This window comes from Trachypithecus francoisi, unplaced genomic scaffold (assembly GCF_009764315.1).
Source record: "Trachypithecus francoisi isolate TF-2019V2 unplaced genomic scaffold, Tfra_2.0 Lachesis_group12, whole genome shotgun sequence".
NCBI lineage: Eukaryota > Metazoa > Chordata > Mammalia > Primates > Cercopithecidae > Trachypithecus > Trachypithecus francoisi.
Genome location: NW_022681457.1, coordinates 79,979,819 through 79,998,335, shown reverse-complemented (window position 1 = coordinate 79,998,335; position 18,517 = coordinate 79,979,819). Strand labels below are relative to the sequence as shown.

The 18,517-nt window shown below is 42.9% G+C and overlaps 1 protein-coding gene and 1 long non-coding RNA gene across 3 annotated transcripts in view; one reads left to right on the top strand and one right to left on the bottom strand.

Annotated features, from left to right (window-relative positions):
• The window catches only part of RNF220 (ring finger protein 220), a 247,497-nt gene that overhangs the window by 48,979 nt on the left and 180,001 nt on the right, over positions 1 to 18,517 (top strand). The window lies entirely within an intron of this gene.
• Positions 1,268 to 14,601, bottom strand: LOC117092703. The gene is made up of 3 exons (XR_004440880.1): positions 14,402 to 14,601; positions 3,805 to 3,974; positions 1,268 to 1,391 (listed from the first exon to the last, which is right to left on the bottom strand). It is a non-coding gene; the product is annotated as an uncharacterized LOC117092703 (long non-coding RNA).

Below are 18,517 nucleotides of genomic sequence, written 5' to 3'. Positions count from 1 at the left end.
TCACTGAAGTAGTAAGGGCAGGGGATACTGGTAGGGCAGTGACATCCCCTAACACCTGGTACCTGCGGTTTCACTGGCAGAAGCTAGACTGCTGTGGAGCAGTAGGAAATTGGAAGTGAGAAGTGGAGGAAATGGGTGTAGGTAACTATTTCAAGATGTTTGGCTGAAAAAATAAGATAAAAGATATGTCAGTAGGCTGACTCTGCGAAGGGTAGGAAAGAACAGGGTAAAACGGGAGATCGGAGCCTCCCGGTGCTGTTCATTGAGGGTTCTCACAACACTTCCCTGTTTTTAGTTAGGGGAGAGGAAGTCAGCTGCACTAACCACTTCTTCAGGATCCTCTTTTAGCTTCTCCCAGACTAGCGCCCAGTGTTTCCTCTGCTAAACTTTGGGTCCTGGGTTCCCCAGCTAAAGAGGCCCTGCTGGTACAGCCTCACATGCTAGCAATTCTAAGCCTGAAGTGCCAGAGGAATAGCTTGAATATAGCTGCAGAGCAGACAGGGACACGTGAAAGATGGTGGCTAGATTCTGAACCCTAGGAGAACCACAAGGTCAGAGGAGGCCTTCTGAGGGGTCTGACGCTGCTGAGGGACTCCTTGCGTTCCTGGCCTTCCCCCTCCCCTGTCAGCACATCTCAATAATAGGTTTGGTTTGGGTTTAACAGACCTGCCCCCTTGAAGGAACCTTCCTGGGACATTCATCTAAATATAACTCTTTGATGTCTCTCTCTTAGCTAAAGCTTAAGCTCACGGAGGCAGGGATGGTGTTCATTTCAGCACTGTTGTATCCCTGGTGTCTGGTGCCTAGTCAGTACTCAATAAATATTGCATATTTAATGCAAAAATACCCAGCAACAGGTAATGCTGTCTACTGATGGTGCCTATACCAAGAAAAAGATAAAACCAGGATTTTTATCCTTCTAGAAGTGGATTTTTTATGCAGTTAGTGAATTGAAACTTCCAGGTCCCTTACTTTCATGAACTCCTTTCAAGAGCCTGGAAGAGGCCTTAGCAATATTTTTACATGGTTATATTTTTTCACTTTGCAAAAATAAAATACTTTAATCAAAATTGAGATTTCCCTTCAAGTTCATACTTCCCCTCCTGGGGTGGCGTTGGAGTGGCCATGGATGTTTTGGTGATCTGTTTCAGGAGAAGCTGAGTTGGGAGTATATTTTATATTTAGTTCATTTGAGTATATTTTGTATTTAGTTTATGCATCTGTTTATGTGGTTTGCAGTCTCTTCTGTACAGTTAACTTACTGTTGGCTGTCCTGGTGTACAAATGACTTCAGGAGTACTGCTGCTGCCCACTCTGCTAATTAACTGGGTCAGGTCATGAAGGTGCACGATCAGAGCTTGTCAGGGGACATGAATGTGTCCTATGATGCTCTGCAATGGAAGAGAAACAAGGCTTAAAATGTATGGATCCAGAAACTAGTCCTCACATATGTAAAATTGTAAGTGGAAATTTTGGTTCTTATTAATAGCTGGTCAAAATAAAATGTCGTACCTGTCAGGAATACATCTTAATGCAGTGTATACAATTGTAAATGTATCATTTTTTTTCTTTTTCCTTTTTCTTTCCTTTTTTTTTGAGCCAGAGTCTTGCTCTGTTGCCCAGGCTGGAGTGCAGTGGCGCAATCTTGGCTCACTGTGACCTTCGTCTCCCAGGTTCAAGTGATTCTCCTGCCTCAGCCTCCCAAGCAGCTGGGATTACAGGTATGCACCACCATGCCCAGCTAATTTTTTTTTCCTTGTATTTTTAGTAGAGACAGGGTATCACCATGTTGGCCAGGCTCATCTCAAACTCCTGCTCAAGTGATCTGCTTGCCTTGGCCTCCCAAAGTGCTGGGATTACAGGTGTGAGCCACCACACCTGGTGTGTGTGTGTGTGTGTGTGTGTGTGTATATGAATCACATGAAATGGAATTTATTAAAATTCCTGTGTTTATGGTGCATAAGCCTGTAGCAATACTACTAACAATGAGTACATTCTTATGTGAAGTTATATACACATCTCCAAGATATTGACATCACCAAAGGTAACAGAAAACTCGTAATTGTGTCACTGTAACCAGGACACCAATAATAAACTGTAAGAGTATCAGTAAGCCGGGCGCAGTGGCTCAAGCCTATAATCCCAGCACTTTGGGAGGCCGAGACGGGCGGATCACGAGGTCAGGAGATCGAGACCATCCTGGCTAACACGCTGAAACCCCGTCTCTACTAAAAATACAAAAAGCTAGCCGGGCGAGGTGGCGGGCGCCTGTAGTTCCAGCTACTCGGGAGGCTGAGGCAGGAGAATGGCGTAAACCCGGGAGGCGGAGCTTGCAGTGAGCTGAGATCTGGCCACTGCACTCCAGCCTGGGAGACAGAGCCAGACTCCGTCTCAAAAAAAAAAAAAAAAAAAAAAAGAGTATCAGTAAAGTCCGAGAATATTAAGGAAAATTCGAAAGGCCATGAAATCTTACAACTCCTATATGAAAGAAACTTGATAGAGGTTTCCCCAAATTTCACATTAATCCTTAACATTTATGTAACAGTACTAGTAAGGAGTTTTGAGGTGGAAAGAAATTCTCTAAGCTATCAGTTATAAACAAATTTTGGTCAACAATGGTAGAAGAAAGACAAGATTTTCTATTTTCTTCATAGAAAAATAAAGTACAGATACTTCAGAATTGTTCATATGAAGAGTCAGAGTCCATAGCTTAGAAAGTACAAGAAAGGCCGGGTGCAGTGGCTCACACCTGCAATCCCAGCGCTTTGGGAGGCCAAGGCGGGCGGATCACAAGGTCAGGAGATCGAGACCATCCTGGCTAACACAGTGAAACCCCATCTCTACTGAAAATACAAAAAATTGGCCGGGTGTAGTGGTTGGCGCCTGTAGTCCCAGCTACTCGGGAGGCTGAGGCAGGAGAATGGTGTGAACCCAGGAGGCGGAGGTTGCAGTGAGCCAAGATCACACCACTACACTCCAGCCTGGACGACAAAGCAAGACTCCATCTCAAAAAACAAAAAAAGAAAATACAAGAAAGGTGTGGCGGGCGGATCACCTCAGGTCGGGAGTTTGAGACTAGCCTGACCAACGTGGAGAAACCCCGTCTCTACTAAAAATAAAAAATTAGCCAGGCATGGTGGCACATGCCTGTAATCCCAGCTCTTGGGAGGCTGAAGCAGGAGAATCATTTGAACCCGGGAGGCAGAAGTTGTGGTGAGCTGAGATCACACCATTGTACTCCAGCCTGGGCAACAAGAGCGAAACTCTGTCTCAAAAAAAAAAAAGAAAGAAAGAAAAAAACAGAAAATACAGGAAATAAACACTTAGAAGTATATCAATTAATTTAAAATTATGTTATTGGAATATTTTTGTGATGATTCTCATTTTCCTCAACCTTTAAAACTTTGTAATTGTTGTGAAATGATTTGTCATTCTAATAAATACTTTTGAACCTAATTTTTATTTGTAACTTTGTTTCTTTTTTTTTTTTTAAGAGGGTCCTCAAAGTGGTATATGCTAAGCTTTGGATGCCACAGAATGGGAATCTGCCCCATATCCTCCTTATCTGCCTGGCTTTAGGTGGTTTGGGATGTAAAGCAGTATCATGTTTTGAGTCCAAACTGTAGACAATTGGTGTATAATTGGCTTCCATGTAGACATTTTAGATGTCTCATGAGACCTCTGTCTTTGTTTATAGAATAACTTGAGTTTCCAGAATTAACCAGGAGCTGAGAACCACTCCCTTCTAATTCACTCATGGAGTTTGATCTTTAATCTTCCCAAGCCTCCTCATTCTAGACTCACCCTGAGCCCAGGCTCCAGGGACAGATTCCTTCTTTTTCCATAGGGTGACCTCTAGAATGGAGACAGTTGAAGAGGAGAGGAAGAGGGTCACATGTGTGCAGAATTCTAATTTGGTGATTCTTTGGAGGGTGCCTCCTAATTGGTTCAGTTGGTATATCTTGCAGAGAAATCTGACAGAAATAAGAAAGGAGGGGGCATACTATGAACAGTTGCAGAAAATAGGGATATTTAGCCTAGGGAAAAGATACCACTTTTAGAGGCCTATATCAGCAGCTCTTGCCACAACAACATTGTATAACAAACTTACTCAGAATTCAGTGTCATAGATGATGGATATATATTTCTTGAGTGTACAGTTGTATAGATCACCTGAGATTCAGCTAGTCTAGGCTGAGCTCAGATGGGCCTGACTCTAAGCTGCGGGTTAGGTCCAGGTCTGTTCCATGTGTCCTTTAATGTTCTTGAACCAGCAGCTACCAGAGGCATGTTCTTCTCATGGTGGGAGGCAGGAGCCCAAGAGACCAAGGCCGACTTTGTATGCGCATCTTTTTCTTTTTCTTTTTTTTTTTTGTGCATATCTAAAATCTCTACTTGCATTATATCTACTAACATTCCACTGGTTAAAGGAAATCGATGGCCAAGCCCAAAGTCAGAGGGTAGGAATGTCACTTCATCCTGCTTTGAAGACTAAGCAAGTCATATGAGCAAAGCACATCTGTGTGGCAGAGAAGATGGGAGGTAGGGGAATGAAGGGAATGGATATTTGATGAACTAACATGCCACAATAGCTACCATATCAAAGAAACAGCAACTTGCCTCATCTCTCCGTCAGTCCTCAACCCACGGGAACCTATCCTCACTCCCCATTCTTACCAAAATCATTCTCTTACTGACTGCCTCATTCCATCTAGAATCTGATTTCTCTTCTTCATTCTTACTACATTACTTGCCTAGATTGCCGCTACAGCCTACTAACTGCTCTCCTTGTCTCTGGTGTCGTCCTTTCCTGATTCATCATCCACAGAGCTGCCAGCTATTATCTGTATCTCATCAGCATCCACATCATCATTATTGTTACCTATTTTGCATTATACTTCCTGGTTTATGTGCCTGGCTCCTTCATTATACTGAGAGTTTCTGGATGGCAAGAACTGTGTTTTATTTACCTTTGAATCTCCAGCACCTTACACAGGGTCTGACACATAGTACAACTTCAGTAAATTAATATGAAAAGAAAGAATCAAAGAAAGGAGATGGGGTTTCAGTTCAAGTCTGCTTGACCTGAAAACCCATACTGTTTCTACACTATCATAATATATCTTTAGTCACAGATGTGTTGCTGATAAAAATACAGCTCAAACCCTCCCACTGCGACACCAGTGGAAAAGCAGGTTACTAAATCTAGATTAACTAAAGATTCTTTCTCCTATTATCACAATAATCCTTCCCAATCCTAATTCCTCTAAAATGGAAAGGTCTAGAAGCCATAAAAACTTTTAATGGCCATAAATATATTAAATATATAAAAAGATGCTCAACTTTACTCTTAGATAAATCCATGTGCCATTTTTTTTTAGATGGACCCCTCACTATGTTTCAGAAGCTGGCCTCAAACTCCTGGGTTGAGGGTGATCCCTCTGCCTCAGCTTCCTGCGTAGCTGAGATTATAGGCTTGCACCACCACACCTGGCTGCGATATGCCATTTTTTACCTATCAGATTGGCAGAGATCAAAAAGATTTTTTTTTTTTTTTGAGACGGAGTCTCGCTCTGTTGCCCAGGCTGGAGTGCAGTGGCCGGATCTCAGCTCACTGCAAGCTCCGCCTCCCGGGTTTACGCCATTCTCTCGCCTCAGCCTCCCCGAGTAGCTGGGACTACAGGCGCCCGCCATCTCGCCCGGCTAATTTTTTGTATTTTTTTAGTAGAGACGGGGTTTCAGCGTGTTAGCCAGGATGGTCTCGATCTCCTGACCTCGTGATCCGCCCGTCTCAGCCTCCCAAAGTGCTGGGATTACAGGCTTGAGCCACCGCGCCCGGCTCAAAAAGATTTTAATAGTGCACAAGTATACCTTAGAGATGTTGAAGATCCAGTTCCAGACCACCACAATAAGGCAAATATCACATCAAAGCAAGTCACATGAACTTTTGGTTTTCCAGTGCATATAAAAGTTACATTTATGCTATGTTGTAGTCTATTAAATGTGCAATAGCGTTATGTCTAAAAAACAATGTACACACCTTAATTTTAAAATATTTCATTGCTAAAAAATGCTAATGATCATCTGAGCCTTCAGCAAATCATATTTTTGCTAGTGGAGAGTTTTGCCTCAGTGTTGATGACTGCTGACTGATCACGGTTGTTGCTTAAGGTTGGCGTAGCTGTGGCAATTTCTTAAAATGAGACAACAATGATGTTTGCCACATTGACTCTGTTTTCATGAAAGATTTCTCTGTAGCATGTGATACTATTTGATAGCATTTTACTCACAGTAGAACTTCTTTCAAAATTGTAGTCAATCCTCTCAAACCCTGCGGCTACTTTATCAACTAAGTTTATGTAAGATTCTAAGTTCTTTGTTGTCATTTCAGCAATGTTCACAACATCTTCACCAGGAAGTGGATTCTATTTTAAGAAACCACTTTGTTTGCTCATCCATAAAAAGCAACTCCTCATCCAGTCAGGTTTTCTTATGAGATTGCAGCAATTCAATTACATCTTCAGGCTCTACTTATTGTAATTCTCACTATTTTGACCACATTCACAGTTACTTTCTCCACTAAGGTCTTGAAACCCTCAAAGTCACCCATGAGGGCTGGAATTAACTTCTTCCAAATTCTTGTTAATATTGATATTTTGGCCCCCTCCCATGAATCATGACTCTTCTTAATGGAATCTAAAATGATGAATCCTTTCCAGAAGATTTTCAATTTACTTTGCCCAGATCCATCAGAGGAATCACTATCTATAGCAGATATAGCCTTACAAAATGTATTTGTTAAATAATAAGACTTGAAAGTTGAAATTACTCCATGATCCATGGGCTGTAGAATGGATGTTGTGTTAGCAGGCATGAAAACAACATTCATATTCCTTTACATCTCCATCAGAGCGCATGGGTGACCAGGTGCATTGTCAATGTGCAGGAATATTTTTCTTTTAGCAGTAGATCTCAACAATGGGCCTAAAATATTATGTAAACCATGCTATAAACAGATGTGCTGTCATCATGGCTTTGTTGTTCCATTTATAGAGCACAGGCAGAATAGATTTAATTCTTAAGGGCCCTAGGATTTTTGGAATGGCAAATGAGCACTGGCTTCAACTTTAAGTCACCAAGTGCATTATGCACCTAACACGGTCAACCTGTCCTTTGAAGCTTTGAGGCGTTGACTTCTTCTCTCAAGCTTTGAAAGCCCTGGATGGCACCTTCCAATATAAGGCAGTTTCAACTACATTGAAAATCCATTGTTTAGTGCAGCCACCTTCTTCAGTTATCTTAGCTAGATCTTTTGGATAATTTGCAGCTTCTCCATCAGCACTTGCTACTCCACCTTGTAATTTTCTGTTACAGAGATACCTTCTTTCCTTAAACATCATGAGGCAACCTCTGCTAGCTTCAAACTTTTTCTTTTTTTTTCTCTTTTCTTTTGAGACAGAATTTCGCTCTTGTTGCCCAGGCTGGAGTGCAGTGGCATAATCTCAGCTTACTGCACCCTCTGCCTCCCGGGTTCAAGCGATTCTCCTGCCTCAGCCTCCCGAGTAGCTGGGATTACAGGCATGCGCCACCACGCCCAGCTAATTTTGTATTTTTAGTAGAGACAGGGTTTCTCCACGTTGGTCAGGCTGGTCTCGAACTCCCAACCTCAGGTGATCCGCCCGCCTTGGTCTTCCAAAGTGCTGGGATTACAGGCGTGAGCCACCGTGCCCGGCTGTTTCAAACTTTTCTTCTGCAGCTTCCTCACATCTCTCAGCCTTCATAGAATTGAAGAGAGTTAGGGCCTTGGTCTGGATTAGGCTTTGGCTTCAGGGAATGTTGTGGCTGATCTTCTGTCCAGACCACTACAACTTTCTGTCAGCAATTAGACTGTTTCATTTCTTATCATTCATGTGTTCACTACCATAGCGTTTTTTATTTCTTTTAAGAACTTTTCCTTTGCATTCACAACTTGTCTAACTGTTCAGCACGAGAGGCCTGGCTCTCAGCCTGTCTCAGCTTTTGACATGCCGTCTGTACTAAGCGTAGTCATTTCCAGCTTTTGATTTAAAGTGAGAGATGTGTGGCTCTTCCTTTCACTTGAACATTGAGAGCTCTTTGTAGGGTTATTAATTGGCCTAATTTCTTTCTTTTTTTTTTTTTTTTTTGAGACGGAGTCTCGCTCTGTCGCCCAGGCTGGAGTACAGTGGCCGGATCTCAGCTCACTGCAAGCTCCGCCTCCCAGGTTCACGCCATTCTCCTGCCTCAGCTTCCCAAGTAGCTGGGACTACAGGCGCCCGCCACCTCGCCCAGCTTGCTTTTTGTATTTTTTTTAGTAGAGACGGGGTTTCACTGTGTTAGCCAGGATGGTCTCGATCTCCTGACCTCGTGATCCGCCCGTCTCAGCCTCCCAAAGTGCTGGGATTACAGGCTTGAGCCACCACGCCCGGCCAATTGGCCTAATTTCAATATGGTTGTGTCTCAGAGAATAGGGAGGCCCAAGGAAAGAGATGGGGAAATAGCCGGTTGGTGGAGCAGTCAGAACACACACAACATTTATTAAGTGTGCCATCTGATATGAGTGTGGTTCATGGCACCCCAGATCAATTACAATAGTAACATCAAAGATCAAGAATTACCAAAATGTGACACAGACACAAAGTGAGCACAGGCTGTTGAAAAAAATGGCACTGATAGGTTTGCTGAACACAGGGTTGCCACAAACCTTCACTTTGTAAAAAACATAATGGCTACAAAGTGCAATGAAACAAAGTATGCCTGTACCAGTGAAAGATGTGGAAAGAAACATTCGCATATATTGCTAATGACAGTGTAAATTGGTTCAACCTCTATGGAGGGCAATTTGGCAGTATCTATCAGCTCTTCCTGTACTGATATGGAAAGGTCTCTGATATATCTTGTGTCGTAAGTGAAAATGCAAGATGTGGAAGCGGAGTGCATTATTACCTTTTGTGTGTGTTGTAGGAAGATAAACAGCTATACATATAAGTTGTTATTGCTTAGGCAAGCCCTGGGAAGATATACAAGAAACTTTAATAGTACTTGCGTTTGGGGAGGGGAATTGAGCTGGAAAACAAGAGTGAAGGAAGATTTATTTGTCCTTATATAATCTTTTGTATCTTTTAAATTTTGTTCCATGTAGAATAGAATTGTTTAGGCCAGGTGCAGTGGCTCATGCCTATAATTTCAGCACTGTGGGAGGCTGAGGCAGGTGGATTGCTTGGAGTCAGGAGTTTGAGACCAGCCTGGCCATTATTGTGAAACTCGGTCTCTACAAAAAAATACAAAAAATTAGCTGGGCATGGTGGCACACACCTGTGATCCCAGCTACTTGGGAGGCTGAGGCACAAGACTTGCTTGAGCATGGGAGGCAGAGGTTGCAGTGAGCCAAGATCACACCACTGCACTCCAGCCTGGGCAACAGAATGAGACTCCGTCTCAAAAAAAAAAAAAAAAAAAAAAAGAATAGAATTGTTTAGATGCCAAAAACAATATCAGAAGATCAACAACAAACTGGAAAACATATTTACAACATAATATGACAAAGGGCTAATTTCTTTAATCTACAGAGAGTTTATAAATCAGTCTAAAAAATTAACAGAAGAGGGTAAAGGATATTAGAACTCTTTTAGAAAGAAATACAAATGGGCAATAATCATATGAAAAAGATGCCTAACTTATGTATTATTAAAGGAAAGAAAACCCACAGGGAATCCTTTGGAGAAGAATTGAACTCTATTATTAGATGTGTTTAAGTAGAGAATAAATGACCCATTATTAAGGTTGTTGTTAAGGAATTTCTTTCAATCATCTGATAAAGGAAAGGTTTCCAACATCTGAGGGAACTAATTCCTTCCAATCCTTAGGTCTTTAATTCTTTATGGTACCCAGTGGCAGTGTATAGATAAGGCCAGGCAAGCCAGCCTAAGAAAAGGAAGGGAAGGAAAATAATAGAAGTTCACCTAGAAAGCACAAATCTCAGAAATGGAAGGGATCTTGGAGTTCATTTTTCAAACCTCCCTGCTAATACATTTCCTCTTGGGACACAGTCCCAGATCTGCCACTTAACACCACTGAGCAAGTTTATTGGTATATTATTCATTCATTCACTAAATATTTACTGAGTTCCTTCTGTGTGTGAGGCACAGTCCCTGTCCTCATGGAAACAGGCATTAATCAAATGTAAAATTGCAACTGTAGCAGGCACTATGAAGAAGAATTATGCAGTGCTATGACAGCCCGAGTATGATATGACCCAGACAAAAAATTTAGGAAAGTTGAACTGATTAGGATGAATAGGCATTTAGGCAACAGAGAGGAAGAACACTAGGCAGAGGCAATCACAGGTGCAAAGGCCCTACCAGGAGGGATCACGACAAGCACTAGGTTGGAAAAGACTGAAAATAGTATGAAAGTATGGTACAAGGTGAGGTTGCAGAGTCTGACATTAAGGGGTTCTTACTCTAAGAACTATGGGAATCCCTTAAAGGGTTTGAACGGGATGAAGGAGTAAAGGACACACATCCTGATCAGATTCAGATTTTGAAACTATGACTCTGGCTGCGGAGTAGAGAATGGATTGCAGGGAGACAAGAGCAGATGTGCAGAGGTGAGTAGGGAGGCAGATAAAGTAGACAGGAGATGATGGGTGCTTAGATGAGCATGTAGAGCAATGCGGACATATGTGAGAGATGTTTAGGAAATAAAATTGGTAAGACTTGATGATGGATTCCATCTCAAGAGTGACAAAGAGGAAGGAAATATGTCAATCATGCTTCCTAAGATTTTGGCATGTGCAATGGAATAGATGAGGTAGAAAACAATGGAAGAGAACTAAGTTTGGAAGGGAATCACAGTTCAGTTGAGAACATGCCAGCTATGAGATGCTTTTGAGAGCACACATCAGTCAGTTGGCAACATTTATTTATGGAGTGTCTGCTAAGTAGCTAGTAGTGGAATATGCAGGTTTACTTATTTGTAAAAAAGAAAAATAAAAAGGATACACACAATTCCCCCTTCTTTGAGACCCTTGCTGTTCCGCTATTCTATTGTCTTCTCACTTCTATCACTGTCTGTTCTCTGACAGTCTCCACTCCTCATTTGTTGGATGGAATGATCTGATCCCTCGCATGTATAGTTTCTTGGCCTGTTAATTTCTTTTTTTTTTTTTTTTTTTTTGAGACGGAGTCTTGCTCTGCCACCCAGGCTGGAGTGTAGTGGCCGGATCTCAGCTCACTGCAAGCTCCGCCTCCCGGGTTTACGCCATTCTCCTGCCTCAGCCTCCCGAGTAGCTGGGACTACAGGCGCCTGCCTCGTCACCCGGCTAGTTTTTTGTATTTTTAAGTAGAGACAGGGTTTCACCGTATTAGCCAGGATGGTCTCGATCTCCTGACCTCGTGATCCACCCGTCTCGGCCTCCCAAAGTGCTGGGATTACAGGCTTGAGCCACCGCGCCCGGCCGGGCCTGTTAATTTCTACAGACCTTTACCACCACTCCATTTCACTGTCCAGTCCCATGGCCATACTGTGAGCCTCCTTACTAAGAACTTATCAACCTTAAACTTCTTGCTTTCTAACTGGACCCTCCTGTCCTTTTGGCTCTCTCATTTCCCTCCCGTCCTCTTCCTGCATCCTCCTCATTTACTTTCCTATTTCTTCCCTTCCTATTATTTCCAAAGCTTTCTGGAAGGATTTCCTCTCTACTGTGGCCTGACACATAGGAGACATTCAATGAATACTTGAGAGGTGACCTTCTCCTCTTCTTTGTCTCCCATTCATTCCCAACCCACTGGACTTCAGCATTGACCTCCACCTCCACCAAGGCTGAGGCGGGGGATCACTTGAGCTCAGGCATTCGAGGCTGCAGTGAGCAGTGACCGTGCTGCTGCACTCCATCCTGTGTGACAGAGTGAGACCCTATCTCAAAAAAAGATAAAATTCACCATTTTAATCATTTTGAACTGTACAAGTCATTGATTGAGTGCAGTGGCTCACGCCTGTAATCCTAGCACTTTGGGAGTCCAAGGCTGGTGAATCACCTGAGGTTAGGAGTTCGAGACCAGCCCAGCCAACATGGCAAAACCCTGTCTCTACTAAAAATACAAAAATTAGCTGGGCGAGGTGTTGGGTGCCTATAATCCCAGCTACTCAGGAGGCTGAGGCAGGAGAATCGCTTGAACCTGGGAGGCGGAGGTTGCAGTGAGCCAAGATCGTGCCACTGCACTCCCAGCCTGGGCAACAGAGCGATACTCCATCTCAAAATAAAATAAAATAAAGTGTACAAGTCAGTGGTTTTTAGTATAATCACAATGTCATTCAACTATCACCATCCTCTAACTCTGGAACATTTTCATCATGCTCTAAAGAATCCCTGTACTGGCCACGCACCGTGGCTCATGCCTGTAATCCCAGCACTTCGGGAGGCCAAGGTGGGCGGATCACCTGAGGTCAGGAATTCGAGACCAGCCTGGCTAACGTGGTGAAACCTGTTTTTACTAAAAATATAAAAAATTAGCCGGGCTTGGTGGCACACGCCTGTAATCCCAGCTTCTTGGGAGCCTGAGGTAGGAGAATCACTTGAACCCGGGAGGCGCAGGCTGTGGTGAGCTGAGATTGCACCATTGCACTCCAGCTTGGGCAACAAGAATGAAACTCTGTCTCAAAAAACAAAAACAAGAAGCCCTGTACTTCTGAATTCTCCCTCTTCTCCATCTCCTGGCAACCACTAATCTGCTTACCATCTCTGTGATTTTACCTATTCTAGACATTGCACATAAATAAAATCATAAAATATGTGACCTTTTGTGTCTAGCTTGTTTCCCTTAATATAATGTTTTCAAGTTTTACCACTATTGTAGCATGTTTCAGTACTTCATTCCTTTTTATGGCTTAATAATATTCCATTGTATGGATATACCATATTTTGTTTAGCCATTCATTAGTTGATGGAATTGATCTCATTTCCACATTTTGGCTATTATAATAATGTTGCTATGCACATTGCTGTACAAGTTTTTGTGTCGACATATGTTTTCAATTCTCTTGGGTATATATCTAGGAGTGGAATTGCTGGGTCACGTGATAACTGTATGTTTAACGTTTTGAGGAACTGCCAAACTCCTTTCCATAGCCACTGCACCGTTTACACCATTCCCATCAGCCCTCCATGAGGGGTCCAGTTTTCCCACATCCTGGGTGCCACTTATTTTCTGGTTTGGTTTTGTTGTTATGTTTTGTTTGGGCTTTTAAAAAACAGCCATCCTAGTGGGTGTGAAGCAGTATCTCACGGTGGTTTTGATTTGCATTTCCCTAGTGACTGATGATACTGAGTATCTTTTCATTTTGGGGCCGTTTGTGTATCTTCTTTGAATGTAGAGTCTTTTTGAAAGGCAATCTCATCAGGTTGCTTCAGTACGGAAAATTTTGAATTGTTCCCAATTGCCTACAGGATAAAATAAACATTTCTGAGTGTGCCACACAAGGCCCTTCAGGATCTGGCCTCAGCCTTCCGGTCCAACAGCTTCTGTCACTCTCCTTCCCACACTTTCTGTTTCAGCTGGTGTTGAACTGAGGAGAGGTGGGGATATTTTGCTTTTGTTTCCTTTTTGTGTCAAACTAGTCTGCAACAATAGAGGATGTCAACCGAAGTTAAGGAACGGAGTGAGCTGGCCAGAGCAGGGTGATGAGATGGGTGCACATGCCTGCAATTCCCTGCTGTCTTGCCTTTCTCCCTCTGATCCTTCTTGCCTTTTACTTCTCTGCGGCACTCACTTCGCCCTAACTAGACCACGTAAGTCCTGGACAGGACGATGTTCATGTCTCTAGACCATACTGGAAGGTTCTGGCTTTGAAGTTTTCCTGGGCTGTGAGGTATGTGTTTCCCCACATCCTCTGCTTTCCTGGGACTACACTCGGCAGGGCAGGAGGAGGCAGGTGGGCAGAGGAGTAGCAGCCGTTTGTTCTGGAGGCCCCTTCCCTCTCCCGTCTTGACTGCAAAGGGCTGGAAAGTCAGTTTCTATTGTGATTAAGTTATAATTTAAGGCAGTGAACATGTGCTCTGCTGGCGGCTATAAAGATTCAAATCATAAAGTTTTACAGTGGAACGGTTTCTGTAAAAGCATCGTTAGGAAGTGGGAACCATGCCTTTAATTCTTATGACATATGGGACTGCCTGGTTTGTTTTGGTTTCAGTGGAGTTTAGTAGGGTGATGGTCTGACTAATTAAAGTCAGACCTTCCTCTCCACAATGCTGTGCCCATCACAGGACAGTGTAGAGAGGTGGAACTTTTCTCCCCATCTCAGCTCATCAGGGATGGGGAGCCTCAGAAACCAGGAGTAAGTAACCCTTTGAAAACTAAATATTTTAAAATCTCTTCCAACTTACTAGGCTTCATTTCTTGGGGAGTCTATGTGTTCCTCTGTTCCTTTCTGGCCAGGGGCAGACCTCAACAATGAACCGGCCTGACTGAAGAGAATTTCCCTCAGAGGGGTCAGCGGAGAAGATAATCGGGCCCTGTAACTAGGGCAATGGTAGAAACAGAGAGAAGAATAATATCGTAGCTATCTCAACCGACTTCCACTTAACTTACATGCCCGATTAACCGACACGCTCTATATCCTGTATATAACATTCTAACGGATGCCCACGACATACTATCGGCTGATGGTTTTGCTAGTATACCATCTTGGCCACTTACTGTCATTCCCATGCGTTGTCTTGTGTGCTTACCAGAACTCAGCTGTACTTGTTTCTAAGCCTCTTTATACCAGTGCTAGTTATTATTGCAATTACCTAATTTCATTAAGTACAGTCAGCCCTCTGTATTCACAGGTTCCTCATCCACAGATTCTACCAACCACGGATCAAAAATATTCAAGAAAAAAACACAATAAAAAAATAATAGGCCGGGTGCGGTAGCTCACGCCTATAATTCCAGCACTTTGGGAGGCTGAGGCGGGTGGATCACCTGAGGTCAGGAGTTCAAGACCAGCCTGGTCAACATGGTGAAACCCTGTCTGTACTAAAAATACAAAAATTAGCTGGGCCTAGTGGTGTGTGCCTGTAATCCCAGCTACCTGGGAGGCTGAGGCAGGAGAATCGCTTGAACCCAGGAGGCAGAGGTTGCAGTGAGCCGAGATCACACCATTGCATTCCAGCCTGGGTGACAGAGCGAGACTCCGTCTCCAAAATAATAATAATAATAATAACAATAATAATAGGCTAGGAGTGGCATGGCTCACACCTGTAATACCAACACTTTGGGAGGCCAAGGAGGGAGAATCGCTTGAGGCCAGGAATTCAAGACCAGCATGGGCTACACAGCAAGACCCTGTCTCTACAGAAAATTTAAAACTTAGCTGTGTGTGGTGGCATGCACCTAAAGTCCCAGCTACTTGGGAAGCTGAGGCAGGAATGTCACTTAAGCCCAGGAGTTCCAGGCTGCAGTGAGCTTGATCACACCATTGCACTCCAGCCGGGGTGACAAGGTGAGACCCTGTCTCCAAAAAAATAAAAACAAAAACAACACAACAATAAAAAATAATACAAATAAAAAATAAATATAAGAACTATTTGTATAGCATTTGCATTATATTAGGTGTTATAAGTATCTAAAGATTATTTAAAATGTACGAAAGGATATGTGAAGGTCATATGAAAATACTATGCCATCTTATATAAGGGAATTGAGCATCCAAGTGTTTTGGTATCTGGAGGGGGTCCTAGAACTAATCCACCGTGGATACAAAGGGACAACTGTATTTTGTAAACCCAATGATATAAAATTGGATATTTTATTTTTTCTATGAAAGCTAAGTTGAAAACTATGGTGAATCTCTAAAATAATTGCTGTTGAAAGATATGTGGGTAAGACTGAGGGGAAAAAAATCACTACAGTCTAGGAATCTACACTCTAATTGCTTTAATTTCTTGTTCCACTAAAAACTAAAATTGTAGACAATGTGTTATGGGTGTGATTTATGCAGGAAAGATCTGAAAAGCCAGTCAGCAGACACATACCTTTGGCCCTACATCAAAAACTTGGAGAATGAATCTATATTTATATTTTTTAAGTTAAAATAAAATGTTCAAGGTAAGTATATATCTCTGTTTAATGATATACAGGACTTTTCAGATTAATCATCCAATGCATTGAATAAGAGGGTTTCTCTGTAATAGGATTTATCATCTATTGGGTGCCATTATTGAGTGTATTAATGTCTACAGAGGCTGAGCGCAGTGGCTCACACCTGTAATCCCAGCACTTTGGGAGGTCAAGGTAGGTGGATCATGAGGTCAAGAGATCAAGACCAGGCTGGCCAACATGGTGAAACCCCGTCTCTATTAAAAATACAAAAATTGGCCGGGCGCGGTGGCTCAAGCCTGTAATCCCAGCACTTTGGGAGGCTGAGGCGGGCGGATCACGAGGTCAGGAGATCGAGACCATCCTGGCTAACACAGTGAAACCCCGTCTCTACTAAAAATACAAAAAAAACTAGCCGGGCGAGGTGGCGGGCGCCTGTAGTCCCAGCTACTCGGAGGCTGAGGCGGGAGAATGGCGGGAACCCAAGAGGCGGAGCTTGCAGTGAACTGAGATCCGGCCACTGCACTCCAGCCTGGGCCACAGAGCGAGACTCCGTCTCAAAAAAAACCAAAACAAACAAACAAACAAAAAATACAAAAATTGGCTGGGTGTGGTGGCACGCACCTGTAGTCCCAGCTACTCGGGAGGCTGAGGCAGGAGAATCACTCGAACCCAGGAGGCAGAGGTTGCAGTGAGCTAAGATCACACCACTGCACTCGAGCCTGGCGACAGAGCAAGACTGCATCTCAAAAAAAAAAAAGAAAGAAAGAAAGAAAGAAAATCAGTTGCAGAAGGATACATACAGTATGATATACATGCTTATAAAGTTCCAAAACAAGCAAAACTAAGCAATATATTGCTTAAGAACATATATATATTTGGTAAGCTATAAAGAAAATAGGGACCTGAGGGGAAGAAAAATCTGAGATGCTAGTTCTGTGGGTGGGATGGGGAAGTATGGACTTGGGGTCCAGAAGGAGCACATCAGAGATGCCAACTGTGAGTAGTCATGTTCTCTTTCTTGAGATGGTGGTTCACAAACGTTCATTTTATTGGGCTTCATAACTTTCACATAACTCATATATAATGTTTAATAAAAGTTTAATGCCTTGAAGAAGGAAAAGAAAATAGAAAAGTATGGAGATTAAAGTCAAAGATCTTGACTTGAAGAAATTTAGAGTTAGAAAATCCAGAAAGCCAAACCTCCAGAAACAATGAGCTTAGCTGGGTACTTGTACCGGGATCCATGCCCTGACTGCTGTTTCTACCCCATCCTTAGGAGAAGATCTCCAGGCTTCCCAGGCCCTCTTTCTCTCACAGTGTGTGGTCTGTGGCCCTAGAAACATTGCAAAGACTGTTATTGGGACCTTGTAGTTAGGGCAGCAAATGCTACAGGGAGGAAGCTCGAGAGCACCTAGGGAAGGCAGATGTTAGAGTCACTGGGCTGTGGACTTGGAACCATCAGGTTAGAGATAGCCTTGGGCTTCAGGGTTCTGTCACAGCCTTGAGGCAAGCTCTGTGTGTGTATGGGATTTTTGTGAGCAGGCTTGTGTTTTCAGGATGGATAGACTAATCAAACTTTATGAAAAAGTTTGCTCTGGCCTTGGCAGAAATAGCAGATGGCCTGAGCTGCATCTTTGACCCAGAGTCCTAACGCTGGTCCAGAAGCAAGCAGGGAAAGTGTAAGCAAAGAGCCCATCAGTTATGTGTTTTGGCCAAATTGGTTGGTTCAGCTACCAAGCAGGCAACCTAATTCCTCGGGAAGCACAGCTCATTAGGAAGGGAACAAAATAGTTCTTATTAAAAATAAGAAGAGGAATAGAAAGAAATTGAATTACATTTTCTAAAGCTGCTCAAAGAGTAGGCTAAGTGTTTCCTAACATATGCATATGAAGTTCATTCACTGACTTAAAAAATTCTTTTATGCAGTAAATATTTACTAGCAGTCCACTATGCACCGGTCTTAATCCTACACTTTGAGAATGCATTGGTGAATAAATGAACATGGTCCCTTCCCTTGTAAGGCTTGTGGTCGAGTGGGGAAAAGAAGTAAACAAATAATTATTTGTTGTTACAAATGTGGATAAGTGCTGTGAAATAAATCGCACGACTATCTAGAATAATAAGGTGATTTATCAAGAGTGGCCTCTGATGAAATGCGTCTAAATTAAGATCTGCAGTTAAGGCCTGCAATGAGCAAGGAGGACAGTTCAAAAAGAAGGAACAAGTATTTTAATGGTCCTGAGGCAGGAAAATGCTTGTTTGCATTTGAAGAATGAGAAAGAACCAATCAGCTATTGCTACATAACAAGCAACCACACCCTTTGCATACAATAGCACTTATTTCTCATGCATCTGTAGGTGGTCTGATCTAAGCTCAGCTTGGCCAGGAATCTCTGCTCCTTGTATTAGGTCTG